The sequence below is a fragment of the Macrobrachium rosenbergii genome, chromosome 50, assembly GCF_040412425.1.
Source record: "Macrobrachium rosenbergii isolate ZJJX-2024 chromosome 50, ASM4041242v1, whole genome shotgun sequence".
NCBI classification, from domain to species: Eukaryota; Metazoa; Arthropoda; class Malacostraca; order Decapoda; family Palaemonidae; genus Macrobrachium; species Macrobrachium rosenbergii.
Genome location: NC_089790.1, coordinates 21142750 through 21157500, shown reverse-complemented (window position 1 = coordinate 21157500; position 14751 = coordinate 21142750). Strand labels below are relative to the sequence as shown.

The window sequence follows — 14751 nt, the reverse complement described above, 5'->3', positions numbered from 1 at the left end:
AAGGAAAAAGACGATAGCAATAATCTGCGAAATATGAATTCATAATTAGCGGAAAAAACAAACAATTTGCAATCAAGGAAAATGGATAAAAAGCATTAAGACAGGAAAGGAGAAAGAATATGGAGGTATGGACGTAAGAAAAATGGATAAAGGAAGAAGGGAGTGCAAAAGTGATTGATTAGAACGCGGTAAAGAAGAAGGAGAATTAAGGTAAAAATGGAAAGGTCGTTTAATATTTTCATAGCATGGGAAGGGGAAATCGTTGCCCCTTTAATACAATACCCTGAAGTAAAATTAAAATGGTAGAATTCTGCTAGAAAAACCAGAAAGTCAACTAGAATTCTAGATCCAGACTTACCAACTTGATCTCTGTCGTGCCTTAAAGCCGAACCTGATTTGATCTGAGCTTGCCAAATGTCAGCTAGTAAGATAGTGAATTTTACTTCCATCAGACACTTTACACACAGATAAAAGAATGGATACGGGCATAAGCTGTTTTTAGTTTTCTATAAAAGAAAACTATTGTGCCGGCTTTGCCTGTCCGTCCGCACTTTATTCTGTCCGCACTTTTTCTGTCCGCCCTCAGATCTTAAAAACTACTGAGGCTAGAGGGCTGCAAGTTGGTATGTTGATCATCCACCCTCCAATCATCAAACATACCAAATTGTAGTCCTCTAGCCTCAGTAGTTTTTATTTTATTTAAGGTTAAAGTTACCCATGATTGTGGTTCTGGCAACGCAACAACACAGGCCACCATTGGGCTGTGGCTGAGAGTTTCATAGGCCGCGCCTCATACAGCATTATACCGAGACCACTGAAAGATAGCTCTTTTTTCGGTGGCCTTGATTATACGCTGTAGCGGTTGTACAGAAAACTCGATTGCGCCGAAGAAACTTCGACGCATTTTTTACTTGTTTTAAGATTGTGATTTGACTGTATCTTGCGATTCTCTGAAACTTAGCTTGAGATTGGGGGAACATTCAAATGTTTTGCTCCAGAGAGCAAATTATACCGTAATTAGATCAGAATGAATTGTGTTCATTGAGGGAAATAATAGCTTGGATTGACAGACGCGCTCTCTCCTTAAACCAGATATTCAAGAGCCAGTGTCAAGATATAGAAAGCGAGATATTTTTTAAAAGGCTCTGAGAAGTTCTTCAGTCGTACATATAATATCTTAGCTATTATAACCAAAATAAATGTAAATAAAAACGGCTGGAAGGAAATAAAAGTAGCGCTGAATAGAGGGCATTATTACTGGATGATAAAGGCAGAAGGTGCAGTAATGTTTATATTATAATATATCATTCTTGCGATGAGGAATATTCCTTAGTTAAAAAGTTAGTTAAAGTCATCCTGGGCCTCTGCAAGGCTCATAGGGCCGGCGCTGATCTCCGGTTTCTTTGGCCGACAGCCAATGGGGGACAGGTCCCGAATCCCGATGCCTAAGACGCGTGGCCAGTGTGTCGCTAGGCCCACTGTTTAACGCCCCAGCCCCAGGGCTGATACCTATTCTCTTACTCACCCTCCCGAGTTTTCAGACCGCTAGGTTGTCGGGCCACCGGGTTTATGCAATGGCGCCATCCCCAAGCCACCAGTGAGCGGCGGGATTTGAACCCCAGTCCTCTCGACTGGTAGGCCACCACGGCGGGTAATATTCCTTAGGTACTGAATAATTTATTCCACTGCTTACTTTCTTCTACAAAGATTTTCATTTCTCTTGGAAAATTCAGGTTGTGCGGAAATAAGTCCCTATCATTCCTATATGAAAGGGAAAGTGAATAATCCCTAAGGATCCGAGTCTTGCACATCAGGTGAAAAATTTCACCAGAAAATAGTTATTCCTTTGCAGCTTTCGTCCTCCCATTAACTGACTTTTACAAATGTGTAAAAGGTTTGGGAAATAGAGGAGTGGTCCATCAAAGGCCTTTTACCGAACAGGATGTCAGTTAACAGCCAGAAGGGAGAGTGATAACACAACAGAGTAGAATTAGGAATAGGATGAAAGCGCCGGCAGAAATAATTAGGAGGGGTAAAAAACAATTATAGAGTGAGTAAAAAGGGATTTAGAATCAGGAGTGAGAGAAAAAGAATGTGGAAATAAATGAATATAGCATTGAAACTGCCCACAAAAAAGGCAAATTCAGAAACAAATAGAAAAGGGAAGCTGAAATGGGATTCCAAATGATGAGGTGGAAAAGGAAAGTGTGATCAAGAATAAACAAGTAAACAATGCGCCGAAGTGTCTTCGGCGCAATCGAGTTTTCTGTACAGCCGCTACGGAGGTCTCGGTATAATGCTGTATGAGCCGCGGCCCATGAAACTTTAACCCGGTGGTGGACTGTCCTATATCGTTGCCAGAAGCACGATTATGGCTAACTTTAATCTTAAATAAAATAAAAACTAATGAGGCTAGAGGGCTTCAAGTTGGTATGTTTGCTGACTGGAGGGTGGATGATCAACAAACCAATTTGCAGCCCTATAGCCTCAGTAGTTTTTAAGACATGAGGGCGGACTGACAGACAAAAAGCCATCTCAGTAGTTTTCCTTTACAGAAAACGAAAACGGGGGTTGGGGAGAAAAATCAATGATTGGGATGGAAAAAGCAAAACGAATAAAGGCAAGTAAAAAACGGTAGTGAGAATAGGCGAGAACACAAACGGTAAGAATGAAGGTGAGAAAGAGTGAATGATGGAAATAGGAAGAATTAGAGTATGAAAATATGGATGTGAATCGCAGCTTTACATCCCTGAAGTATTTATTTCAGCGCAGAAACTCACAAGCATCGAACTTCCCATTTTATGTCAAACATAAAACTACCTTAACCGTTTCCTGGTACATTATTTGGCAGCTGATTTATGAGACCATATTCCTCTCTCTCTCTCTCTCTCTCTCTCTCTCTCTCTCTCTCTCTCAAGTGGAATAAATATTCCCCTCCCCCCCTCTCTCTGTCTCTCTGACGCAAGTGAAATAAATATTCCCCTCCCCTCTCTCTCTCTCTCTCTCTCTCTCTCTCTCTCTCTCTCTCTCTCTCTCTCATGAGTGGAATAAATATTCCCCAGGCTCTCTCTCTCTCTCTCTCTCTCTCTCTCTCTCTCTCTCTCTCTCTCTCTCATAAGAAAATAAATATTCCCTCCTCTCTCTCTCTCTCTCTCGCGAGTGGAATAAATCCCCCCTTTCTCTCTCTCTCTCTCTCTCTCTCTCTCTCTCTCTCTCTCTCTCTCTCTCTCTCTCTCAAGCGGAATAAATATTCCCCGGATGGAAAGGGGGATAATAACATCCTATGAAAGATATATATAGGCTCTTTCGAAACTTATGGATCCCTCGGTAACATGTTCCCTGAGAGGCATTAGGAATGGTAGGAGAGAAACAGACGTGATATGTAGGCGAATGAAAGTGGGATATAATTCTGGAAATGGATGTAATTCGGAAATTGGTATAATTCCGGAAATGGGTACAATTCCGGAAATGGATATAATGTAATTCCGGAAACGGATATAATTCTGGATATGGATATGTCCGAAAATTTATATCATTCCGAAAATTTATATAATTCCGGAAATGGATATAATTCCGGAAATGGATATAATTCCGGAAGTGGATATAAATCCAGAAATGGATATAAATCCAGAAATGGATATAATTCTGGAAATGGATATAATAATTCCGGAAATCGATATAATTCTAGATATATCATATTTCCTTTTTTCAACATTTGTTACGCGTGAAATTTACCATTCTTTAAATTTACGGATTCAGAGGCCGTTTGTACCGTGGGGTTTAGATCAAGTTATGACGCGTGGAATCTGTTTTGTGTTGTTTGCAAGTTGTTTGTCGCTGTTTTGTGATAGTTTTTTTTTTTTATTTCTTGTTCACGTGTTGTTTTTTCGGAAGAATGTAGGCACATTATCTTCTCGGTTAAATCTAGATTCCGATGACCTTTTAAACATAGAGTTTGATTAGATATAAACGCATGAAATTCATTTGCATTCTTTTCCAGGTTCTTGGTCAAATTGGTGTTGTTTTTTGGTTTGTGTTTTTCATTTATTTCACAAAAAGGTAGAGTAAGACTTCCACTTCCTTTCATGGAGAAGGCCATTCAACATTGAACTTGAACCTAACCCCAGCAGTTTGCATATAAGGCTATTGTAATCTGTCAAAACGTTGTCCCATAACTATTTAATGCAGAAGTCAGTATTTTGTGGAATCTCATCAATAACTCGTGCATAGTTTCTTTAGAGGTCCAGGTTGATAAAATTTAAGAACAGCACAACAGCTTTATCCCCGTTAACTGTGGAGAAAATTTCATTTGTGTAAGAGGGGGTTTTCTCTTGGGGAAATATTATCTTTATGGAAATGAAAGAAGGCGCTGAAACCTATTCCCGAAAGAATAGCCAATCTTCCACTACTGCTACTATCTCTAATATGCTTCTTAAGTTAATGCTACTTACGATGAAGAAAGGATGAAGAAAAATGCACCAATTTATATAAAAATAAAGAGGAATAATCGTGAATGTTACTTGGATGTATGTCCGTAGGGTATTTCCACTCAGACAACCTATTCGATCCGAGAGAGAGAGAGAGAGAGAGAGAGAGAGAGAGAGAGAGAGAGAGAGAGAGAGAGAGAGAGAGAGAGAGAGAGAAAACAACATTACAAGAAACGTAAGAGACAGGATAACGGGAAACAGAGACAGAATAAAGCAAACTAAGAGAGACTGTAAAAACAATAGCTAAATGAATAAACGAATAAATAAATAAATAAATAAATAGATAAACGAGATGAAATATAGAAATAGAGAAAGAGAAATGACAGAAGTAAAGAAAAAGCAGATGCAGTAGTTTTTACTGAAATGGGTATCAAGGAGAATGAAACAGACTACGCAAAGAGACGAAAGAGGTAAACAATGAGAGAGAGAGAGAGAGAGAGAGAGAGAGAACAGGAAGAAAGCATCGTGCAAAAAGGGAGAAACGAGAATAGAAAAACATATGATGAAGTCATATTGGCGTATGAGGGAAACAGGAAAGTAGAGAATCGAGACAAAGAGAGAGGAGACAAACACACAAAAGAAAAAAGTGATAGGATACGAGACCGAAGGATTAAAGGACAAAAGACAAAGTAGATTAATGGCAGGATAATCGTGTAACACACAGCAAAGGGAAGAAGAGCTAGAGAGAAGGTGATAGGAAGAATGAGAGAGTGAAGGAACTGCCAGAATAGAGTATTAAACAGGGAATATTAGCTATAACGATGAAAACATTAGAAATGTCAGTGAAATCTATATCGTACACTATAGTTTTCATATAAAACTGAGAATTACCTTTCGGTCGCATTGTTTTAACATTGATTTATTGCAGAAATATTATAAATTGGGAAGATATTTATAACACTGATCGTAATGACATTAATAATAATAATGATGATTATTATGGCTACCATTGCATACTATAATCCACTGTGCTTTTGATGTCTAAATGTATTAAAAGATTTTTAGTTTACTTTTGAGATCCTAATCAGCTTTTATGAGACCTAAATAGGCTCTGAAACGTTCTCTGGAAATATTCCAATAATATATTTTAGCCTTAGATAATAACAGTAAAAAATGCTAATAGTAATAATGATAATAATGGGTACTAATAATCCATTGTCATATTATCGATGCATGAGCTGGCTATTTTGAGAACTAAGAAGCTTTTGCGATTTTTACAAAGTGCCTTTCTAGTGAAGGCTTAAGAGTAAGAATAAAGAACTTTATAAAAAGTGCCAAAGCTTCTTAGAACTTGAAACTCGAAGTGAATTCATAAATAGTAGAATACATATTGGATTTTTAATGTTCTTGAATTCAGGACACATTTTGATGTTTCCGTTAAGTTATGATAATAATAATAATAATAATAATAATAATAATAATAATAATAATAATAATAATAATAATAATAATAATAATAATAATGGTGAAGAAATCCACAATGGTGTAAGTGTAAATTATATATATATATATATATATATATATATATATATATATATATATATATATATATATATATATATATATATATAAAGATAAAATCCACGAAGGAAACGGAAAGACTGGAAACGTGGATTTTATCTTTATTTATATATTCATCACGTTCCATATTTTCGTGATTCAGTTATACATACACACACACACACACACACACACATATATATATATATATATATATATATATATATATATATATATATATATATATATATATATATATATACATGTTTACACTTACACCATTGTGGATTTCTTCACGATTTTCTAGTGACTTGTGCTGTTATGAGATTTTTAATAATAATAATAATAATAATAATAATAATAATAATAATAACCACTGCTGCTGCTGTTGTCAATTCGTGCTCAAGAGCAATACAAAAAAGTACAAATAAATATGAGGGATAAATATTAATTGTACCAAGACTGACAGTACAATAAGTGACAGAAAATGAGAAAAAGGGAAATACTGATAACTTGAAGACTCGAAAGAAGAAATAAGATAAGGAATTTTCTACTTCTGACTGAACAGTGAAACGAGAGGATTAACAGGGGAAGAAGGAATTAATTCCGTGCGAAGCGGAACTTAGAATAAAGCAAGAACAATCAAAGATGGATTAAGAAGCGATTATAAAAAAAGTAGAAAATAAAAAGAGAAGGAATTAGATTGACAATAGTATCGATACAAGAACAACTGGGAAAAGGGAAGTTATAAAATGCGCGAGGGGAAGGGATGAAGCAGTGAAGGAGAGGTGAAGGATAGTGAACAATGTATAATTCCGATAAACGAATAGTTAGAAAGAAAATAGAGGGAAATGAAGGAAAAGATGAAAGTGTTAGGATGTTTTTAAAGCCTGTTACGAACTCACATTATTTAACACGTTTTACGAATTCAGTTTTTTGAAATGTCTGTTAATTCTATTTCCGTTCCAGTTCCCGAATTTGCAGTTTTTCGAATACGAGGAAATGATACGTCAATGATGAATGTGAAATGAATTTTGTATATATATTCTTTATTTTAGGGGCTTTGTCCAATTCAAATCCTAAAGATCTGAAAATTAATGGGGTTAATTGTGGCTTAAAAATTAAAATTTAATATATATAATATATATTTCTATATATAACACACACACACACACACACACATATATATATATATATATATATATATATATATATATATATATATATGTATGTATATATATATATATTTATTTATATATATATATATATATATATATATATATATATATATATATATATATATATATATATATATATATATATATATATATATATGTGTGTGTGTGTGTGTATGTATTTATACTGTATGTGTGTGCGTATGTTTTTAACCTATTATTTGCTACAATAATCTCTGAGAAAAGTCAGTTTAACAACACAGGTTTTACCCAATTTAATCCATAAAGCACTTGCGCAGTATATCCCAAATGATGGTGCAATATGCAAACCCTTCCTTCCACAATTTACAGCTAATATTATAATCCCCAAATCAAATGTTTTATGCAGCGAATTACAAAAAGCTTTTGGGAAACGAAAAGGTAAATTGTGAAAACTGTATAGTGTAGCAGAACAGATTATCAGTTTTATTCATCTGAGATGATGTTATTTTGTATGGAATTCCATTGCATGAAAAATATATAAATACTTAAGTCTTGGATAAAGAACAAATTTCTTCTCTTAATTGTTTTGAAAATAAAACTCAGTTTATGATAAAAACGCAAAAGATGTATAAGTCATAAAAGACGACGAAAAATTATACATAAGTAAGACATCATTATTACGCAATTTAATACTGAAAAACTATTGAGTAAATCAGATAAGTATATTACGGAACAATGATAAAAGTAGAAGTACTTCACAAAGAACAAACCTTGCATGAGAAATAATCCACTCACACACACACACACAAAAAATGGAATCCACTTTGTCCTGTGCTGCTTATGTAGCTGAATAATCATAGTCATTACCGAACTTCAAACAGTTAGGCATGCCACTTATAAGCTTTATTGACGAAAGTCATCGAGCGCACCCGTGCGCGCGCGATGGGGTAGGCACACGTGTATGTGTGTATATATATATATATGTGTGTGTGTATGTGTATACGTATGTGTATGCACACACATATGTATATATATAATATATATATATTTATATATTTATATATATATGTATATTTACGATTTTTCACCTTGCTACCCTTTACAGAAGGAACGTGCTGAAATATATATATATATATATATATATATATATATATATATATATATATATATATATATATATATATATATATATATATATATATATCTTATATATATATATATGTATATATATACATATATATATAATATATATATATATTATATACGTATATATAGTATATATATTATATAAATATGTAAGTATGTATGTGTATGTATGCATGTTGCATGTATGTACGTATATGTGTTTGCAAAGAAGAAATTCTGCCTTTTATCTAACAGTTGAAGAAATCGCCGTCCCACCAAATTTAATTTTTCAATCAGCGAAGATAAGAATCGACAAAACTTTCCCTGCGCGTTCCAGCAAATATTTTTTCTCAAGAGCACGAAGGTAAATTGATTCGAAATATTGCTTGCAGTTGCTTGCAATATTTAGGTGCAGTATCCCCTAATTGAATTCTAAGTTGTGCGAGACTTGAGTTGCTAGAAAGCACTCAGGCAACTTGGAGAATTATGCTTGTAATTAATTTCACTCCTCCTTCACTCTGGTGTGTTACTCGATATCTGGAGTTCATTGATTTATTAGCCCTTATTAAGTAGCGTCACAAGAGTGACGGTCATAGCTGAAATATTGAAATGTACCCCAGTGTACTTTGGTTTCAGACTTCCTGTGTGTGTGTGTGTGTGTGTGTGTTACGTATGAAGATGGGCTACTTCTTTGTTTCTGAAAATACTTACATGCGCATGCACACAGAAAGCCAGACACGTACACACACACACACATACGTATATATATATGTGTGTGTTTGTAATCAATTATGCATATATATATGTAAACAAACACACACATTATATATATATATATATATATATATATATATATATATATATATATATATATATATATATATATATATATATATATATATAAATAATATGTTTTTCTGCGCGTGAAAGGAAAGAAAAGCAAATGAAGAGAGAGAGAGAGAGAGAGAGAGAGAGAGAGAGAGAGAGAGAGAGAGAGAGAGAGAGAGAGAGAGAGAGAGAGAGAGAGCAGCAACTTGATCAAAATCTCTATATTCTCTGTTATAAATCCAATTATAAGGAAGGATTTCAGAAGCTGATCCTTCCTGGGATGCTTTTAAAAGCCTTGATATGAATAAATGATGAAATTAATAACATGATTAGCAACAGGGAAATAATAATAATAATAATAATAATAATAATAATAATAATAATAATAATAATAATAATAAAGACTACATCAGTGATGACTATATTGATATGATCAGCTATTATGATGTACTGTATATTTATTTTATTCGATATATTTACAATAAAACTGGATAAAAAATCAAAACTATATACTTACCGCATCTATAGAGAATAATATCAGTGCGCTACCTATAAAGATATGCTTCTGTTAGATCTTTATTTTAAAATTTGTGAATGAATCTCATTACTATATCATTTACATCCAAGCCCTCTGTGCTTTGAAAGTCAAACTCCAAATTTAATATGCTGGATACACTAAATGAAATTTAACAACTTTTATGGCTAAAGTTAATTACATTTCATGTAATTAAGAAAAAACGTGGCTGAGATATAAAGAATTTGTACTGTGTCAGTTAAACTGTTGATTATTTTGAAGGGGGTTCCCAAATCACTTCATAAGTAAGGTGGAATGAAATGAATAAGATGTTAAGATGAAGAGTGATTAAAGAGGGAAGTGGACGGTTAATGGAGAAAGACATGAAGAAAATTGGAGGTGATAAATGGAATGAGATGCCAGGTAGACTAAGAGAGAGAGAGAGAGAGAGAGAGAGAGAGAGAGAGAGAGAGAGAGAGAATTAATATTTTAATTCATGCTCACACCGGCGTGGATAAATATGGCCTGAAATAAACTAAACAGTAAAACGGAAGCGAAATTAATGTAAATAAAAATTCACTTACGATGAGAGAGAGAGAGAGAGAGAGAGAGAGAGAGAAATAGAAATTAGTATTTCAATTTATGCTCGTACCGGACTGGGGTAGCAAGGACTGAAATAAATTAAACAGTAAAATGAGAGTAAAATTACTATAAACGACATTTCACTCCCGGTTCTTAAAGGGAAGAAGAAACAAACGAGAGAAAATGATAAAGCGTAGATAGGAAGCAAAAAAAAAAAAAAAAAAATTCACCAGACATAGAGCAAGAATAAGAAAAAAAAATAGAAAAATAAAAAAAAAAGTTTCCGAGCGCGGACGAGGTATAAGTAGTCATAATTTCAGATCACAGAATATACGCAGCACGCAACATTGCACTCTCTCTTGTCCCAACGTCGATATGGTTACATTTTGGGCGGAATTTTGGGAGTCGGGCGTACCCCACGTCGCGCACATCGAAAGGGCTGTCCTGGAGAATTTTCTACAATGATGAACAAATATGTATATTTTATGTGTATCTTATCCAGAACCGTCGTATAAAAATTGGGTTGCCTTTGCATGTATTATACATGTATGTATGTTTGATGGGTAAGCTTTTTAGAATTTGAGTTTATGTATCAGTGTATGCTTGTATGCGTCTTTGTGTTGGGTTAGCGGCCAGGATATCAGAGTATCATTCCCGGCCCCCCATTCCAAAATTGTCTGCCTCAAAAGGTGCATTTTCCAAATAATATGCAACAAAATACGAACACAAACACACAAGCAAACGAAGAGAAAGCCCAACATAACCTCCCAGTAGTGCGGACCGATGCACACTGCGTTTTGTGTGGTCCTAGAGCCAGTTTGAGCCTGCCAAACTGTGGTCACAATTCCCCCCCCCCCAACTGATATTCCCCCCTGGCGGGGGAATTCCCCCGTGGTTGAGAACCACTGGGTTACCCGTATGAGTTTGAGCAGAGATACAAGCTTGTGGTCAGAAATGTGCTTGTTTGGGTGTAAACGATGAATGTAATGGAAGTGCACTGGTGTGTTGAATTTATTTATGAATTTAGGCATGCAGACACGCATACAATAGAAAAAGCGTATGTCTGTATGCACAGCGGAGAATTAGTGATAATTATGCATGTGCGTTTATGTACATTTGTTTTGATGGGCAGTGTTTGAATACTTACCAATACTGTGACGTTGTAGGAAAATGTGACCTATGTATTTGTGCGTTGGGAGGTTGTAGATTGGTTTGTAAGTTTTCTCTGCAGGGGATTTCAGTAGTAATTTTATTGCACATCTTTGTATTTAGCTTCTCCCTGTAGAATTCTAATAACAGAAAGCGGTGAATGACTTAATTTGGATTATGACTGAAAATTCCGGTTCTGACTTCAATAGCATCAGATACTGTTTTTATAGTTTTAATAGCCACGGTATTAAACAAAGAATGATTGTAATAATTGTTGATAGTACTCGACATCATATTTCCTCATATTCTCGTAATTTAATTCGTATGACGATACGCGAGGCATTTCCGTTTGTGCGTTTTCAGACCCGACTGCGTTTCATACAGCAGAAACGTTTTAATGCAGGGAAATACTTGGAAAAAGAACTCAAAACATAAAAAAATGTTGGGTAAAAAATAAACAGAAATAATATTCGTTTCGTAATTCAACTAGCAAATGACTCTGAAGCCGTAAAGACTTTTAGAAGGCTTTTTAGACTTTTAAATGAAGTATGTTTGGCCGTGTTTTCTTCCCAGCCTTTTCACACACGCCTAGGTAATTAACTTCTCTGAACAAAACAAACAAGAGGCCGCATTTTTTACTTTCCTTTGAATCCGTGCTCGTCTACCGTGGGCGTACGTATCACAAGCGCTTGCTGTTTTCGGAGGAAATGATATATAAATATAACGACTGACATGATATTATTATTGTTAAGTTTCTTGGGTTTTTAATGTATTTTTTATGTTTTCCGCTGGAAACCACGGAGTCCGGATTTGGAAGCGAAAACAAGAAAATTTCTCTCCATTACAAGAGTCGAATCTAAGTTTGAATTATTTAATTTTTTCATTTCATATTCTAGGATTTTACGGGATATATCCACAAAATATTATGAAATCGAGAATTTGATTATTCAATGTAAGTTGGTCGTTGTATTCAAGTACATCTGGTAGACCGTTAATGATACGATGAAATAGTTCAGTGTAGATGATTCAATAGAGAGAGTGTTTGTGGTTTTACGTAAATATTTTCATTATTATTATTATTATTATTATTATTATTATTATTATTATTATTATTATTATTATTATTATTATTTCAGTAGATGAAACCTATTCACATGGAACAAGCCCACCTGGCCATTGACTTGACATTCAAGCTTCCAGAGAATGTTGATTTCAACATCCCACCGCAGACCCCACACTTGGGGAATCGCGAACCCGCGACATCTGAGTGGCATGCCACGACACTAACCACTATACCGGTGGACCAGCTGACCGGATAATGTTGGTTGTATTTTAAATAAACGTTTGTACTCAGAAACACCCACTCTTGGAGAACTAAACAGGAGTGCTCGTGTGCACTTTGAGAATTCCAAAATAAGCGGTTAACGTCATATTGTGCTCGGATACCAATCTCGTTAAAACAAAAGAAGTTGTGTCTTAAAACAAGAAATGTTTCTATTCGGAGATAAAACACCAGGTTTTTTTTTCTTCAGATTGTTATACAGCTCGATGTTATCAAAAGAATCTTGAATCAAATCTAGGCTAGCACAATTTGAAAATAGTAATGAGTATTTTAAAATATAGAGTAAATGTGCAGCAACCACGATTATCCAGTTAAGTATTTAAGTTCAATAGAAAGCTAATAGAAAAACTAGGCGATCTTGACTAATAACTGGAAGTGAAGAGAAATAAAAAGCGAACTTAATTTGAGAACAAATAAATGAATAAATGAGCAGATAAAAAAATAAAAGGATGAACAAAATAAATAAATTAATAAAATTATATACTGTACACTCCTTTTACGAAACGGGAAAAAGCAAAGGTCACTGGCATAAAGATGAGAAACAGAACGGAATATTTTACAGATACAGTAAGAGTATATGAAAGCCATTACTTTGTTCTTCCGTGAATGGTGCGGCATCAGAGCAGGCAAAAAAACCACCGCTAGTATTAAGGCTAAAAGGAGAACAAACCCCCTGTTCCTCCTGAATATGCTGTATCTATATTCAGTTCCCGTTATTCTTTTTTTTTTTTTTTTTTTTCACCCTGCGAAAGTTTAGCTTCCCAAAGCCATTATTATTATTATTATTATTATTATTATTATTATTATTATTATTATTATTATTATTATAAATTTTTTTTGTTCCTTGCAGTTTCATCTTGAGATTTTGCTTTTATAAAGTACCTTTGTCAGTAAAGTGTAGTATTTTTCATGATAATATAAAATTTCTATTATAATCTACTGTTTTTGTGGTGAGATACATTGATAATATATCATGAATTCCATCTTACAAATATGTATATATATATATATATATATATATATATATATATGTGTGTGTGTGTGTGTGTGTGTGTGTGTGTGTGTGTGTGCGTGTGTGTGACTGTGTGAGTGTGTGTGTGTGTGTGAGAGTGGGTGAGAGAGAGAGAATGAGAGAGGATCCTTTACTGATATTTGAGACTTTCAAAGTTAAAACTGTCTAAAATAGTGTCATATAGATTTCATAAACTGGTAATTTATACGAAGATTTTCCGTTTTTAATCTCATTGACAAGTAAAGTGTGTTTTTTAGGTTCAATACAAAGTATATATAAATACTTTGTATTAACAGCTGGTTGCCGGATAATGTTTGAAAATATTATGATTTTTGGTGAAACAAAAACTTACCTAAGCTTTTCTTGGTTGCTTTGAGTTATCTGTACTTAAAGATATCCTACCACATACCAAATTGTGGATTCCCATTAAGAAAGTCACTAACAGAAGTTAATGTATAAATAAACACCACTTTCCACATTTTTAAACACTTCCGTCGTTGAAACCACACCAAGTATTTAACTGATAAACTAAATCAAGTTTTTCCAAACTTTTTCATTATCATTCTGATTTTGAGCACATAAACTGGCTTAGATATTATTCAAGCTTGATAGTTTTAATGAGGATCAAGACAAACTGCTTTTCAATGCTACATTTATCTTAACGACAGAAGTTCGCACGAAGTAATTGCTGAAGTTCACGGCACACCTGCGATGGACAGCAAGCACAAATAGCCTCTCCAACCACTGAGAGATACACTGGCAGGCGGTTGTTTTCTCACTGGCAACTTGAACTCTGCGTTCAAATCGTACTCTTTACTTTATTTCTTCCTGTGAGGCCATATAAATTTGTTTTGTTGATAAAATAAAAAAAAAATTGTGTGATATTTCTCTACGACAGTCAAATCAAGAACAGAAGTTTAGCAGAGTTGGAGTAAGTGAAATACGGAGTGTCAGGACCGTAGAGTATTATTCGCCAGGCAGCGCCGTACGAGCGCCGCGGTCGGTCAACACACGAACCAACTCACGCATTTAGAGCAGCACCTGCTGACGAGAAA

At 34.4% G+C, this 14751-nt stretch overlaps 1 protein-coding gene across 1 annotated transcript in view; it reads right to left on the bottom strand.

Annotated features, from left to right (window-relative positions):
• Nucleotides 1-14454, bottom strand: part of LOC136832729 (zwei Ig domain protein zig-8-like) — a 30481-nt gene extending 16027 nt beyond the window's left edge. Inside the window, exon 1 of the mRNA XM_067094243.1 lies at nt 14049-14454. The gene's annotated coding sequence lies outside the window, so the exon portion shown is untranslated. The remainder of the gene's footprint in view (nt 1-14048) is intronic.
• Nucleotides 14455-14751: the final 297 nt, after the last annotated feature.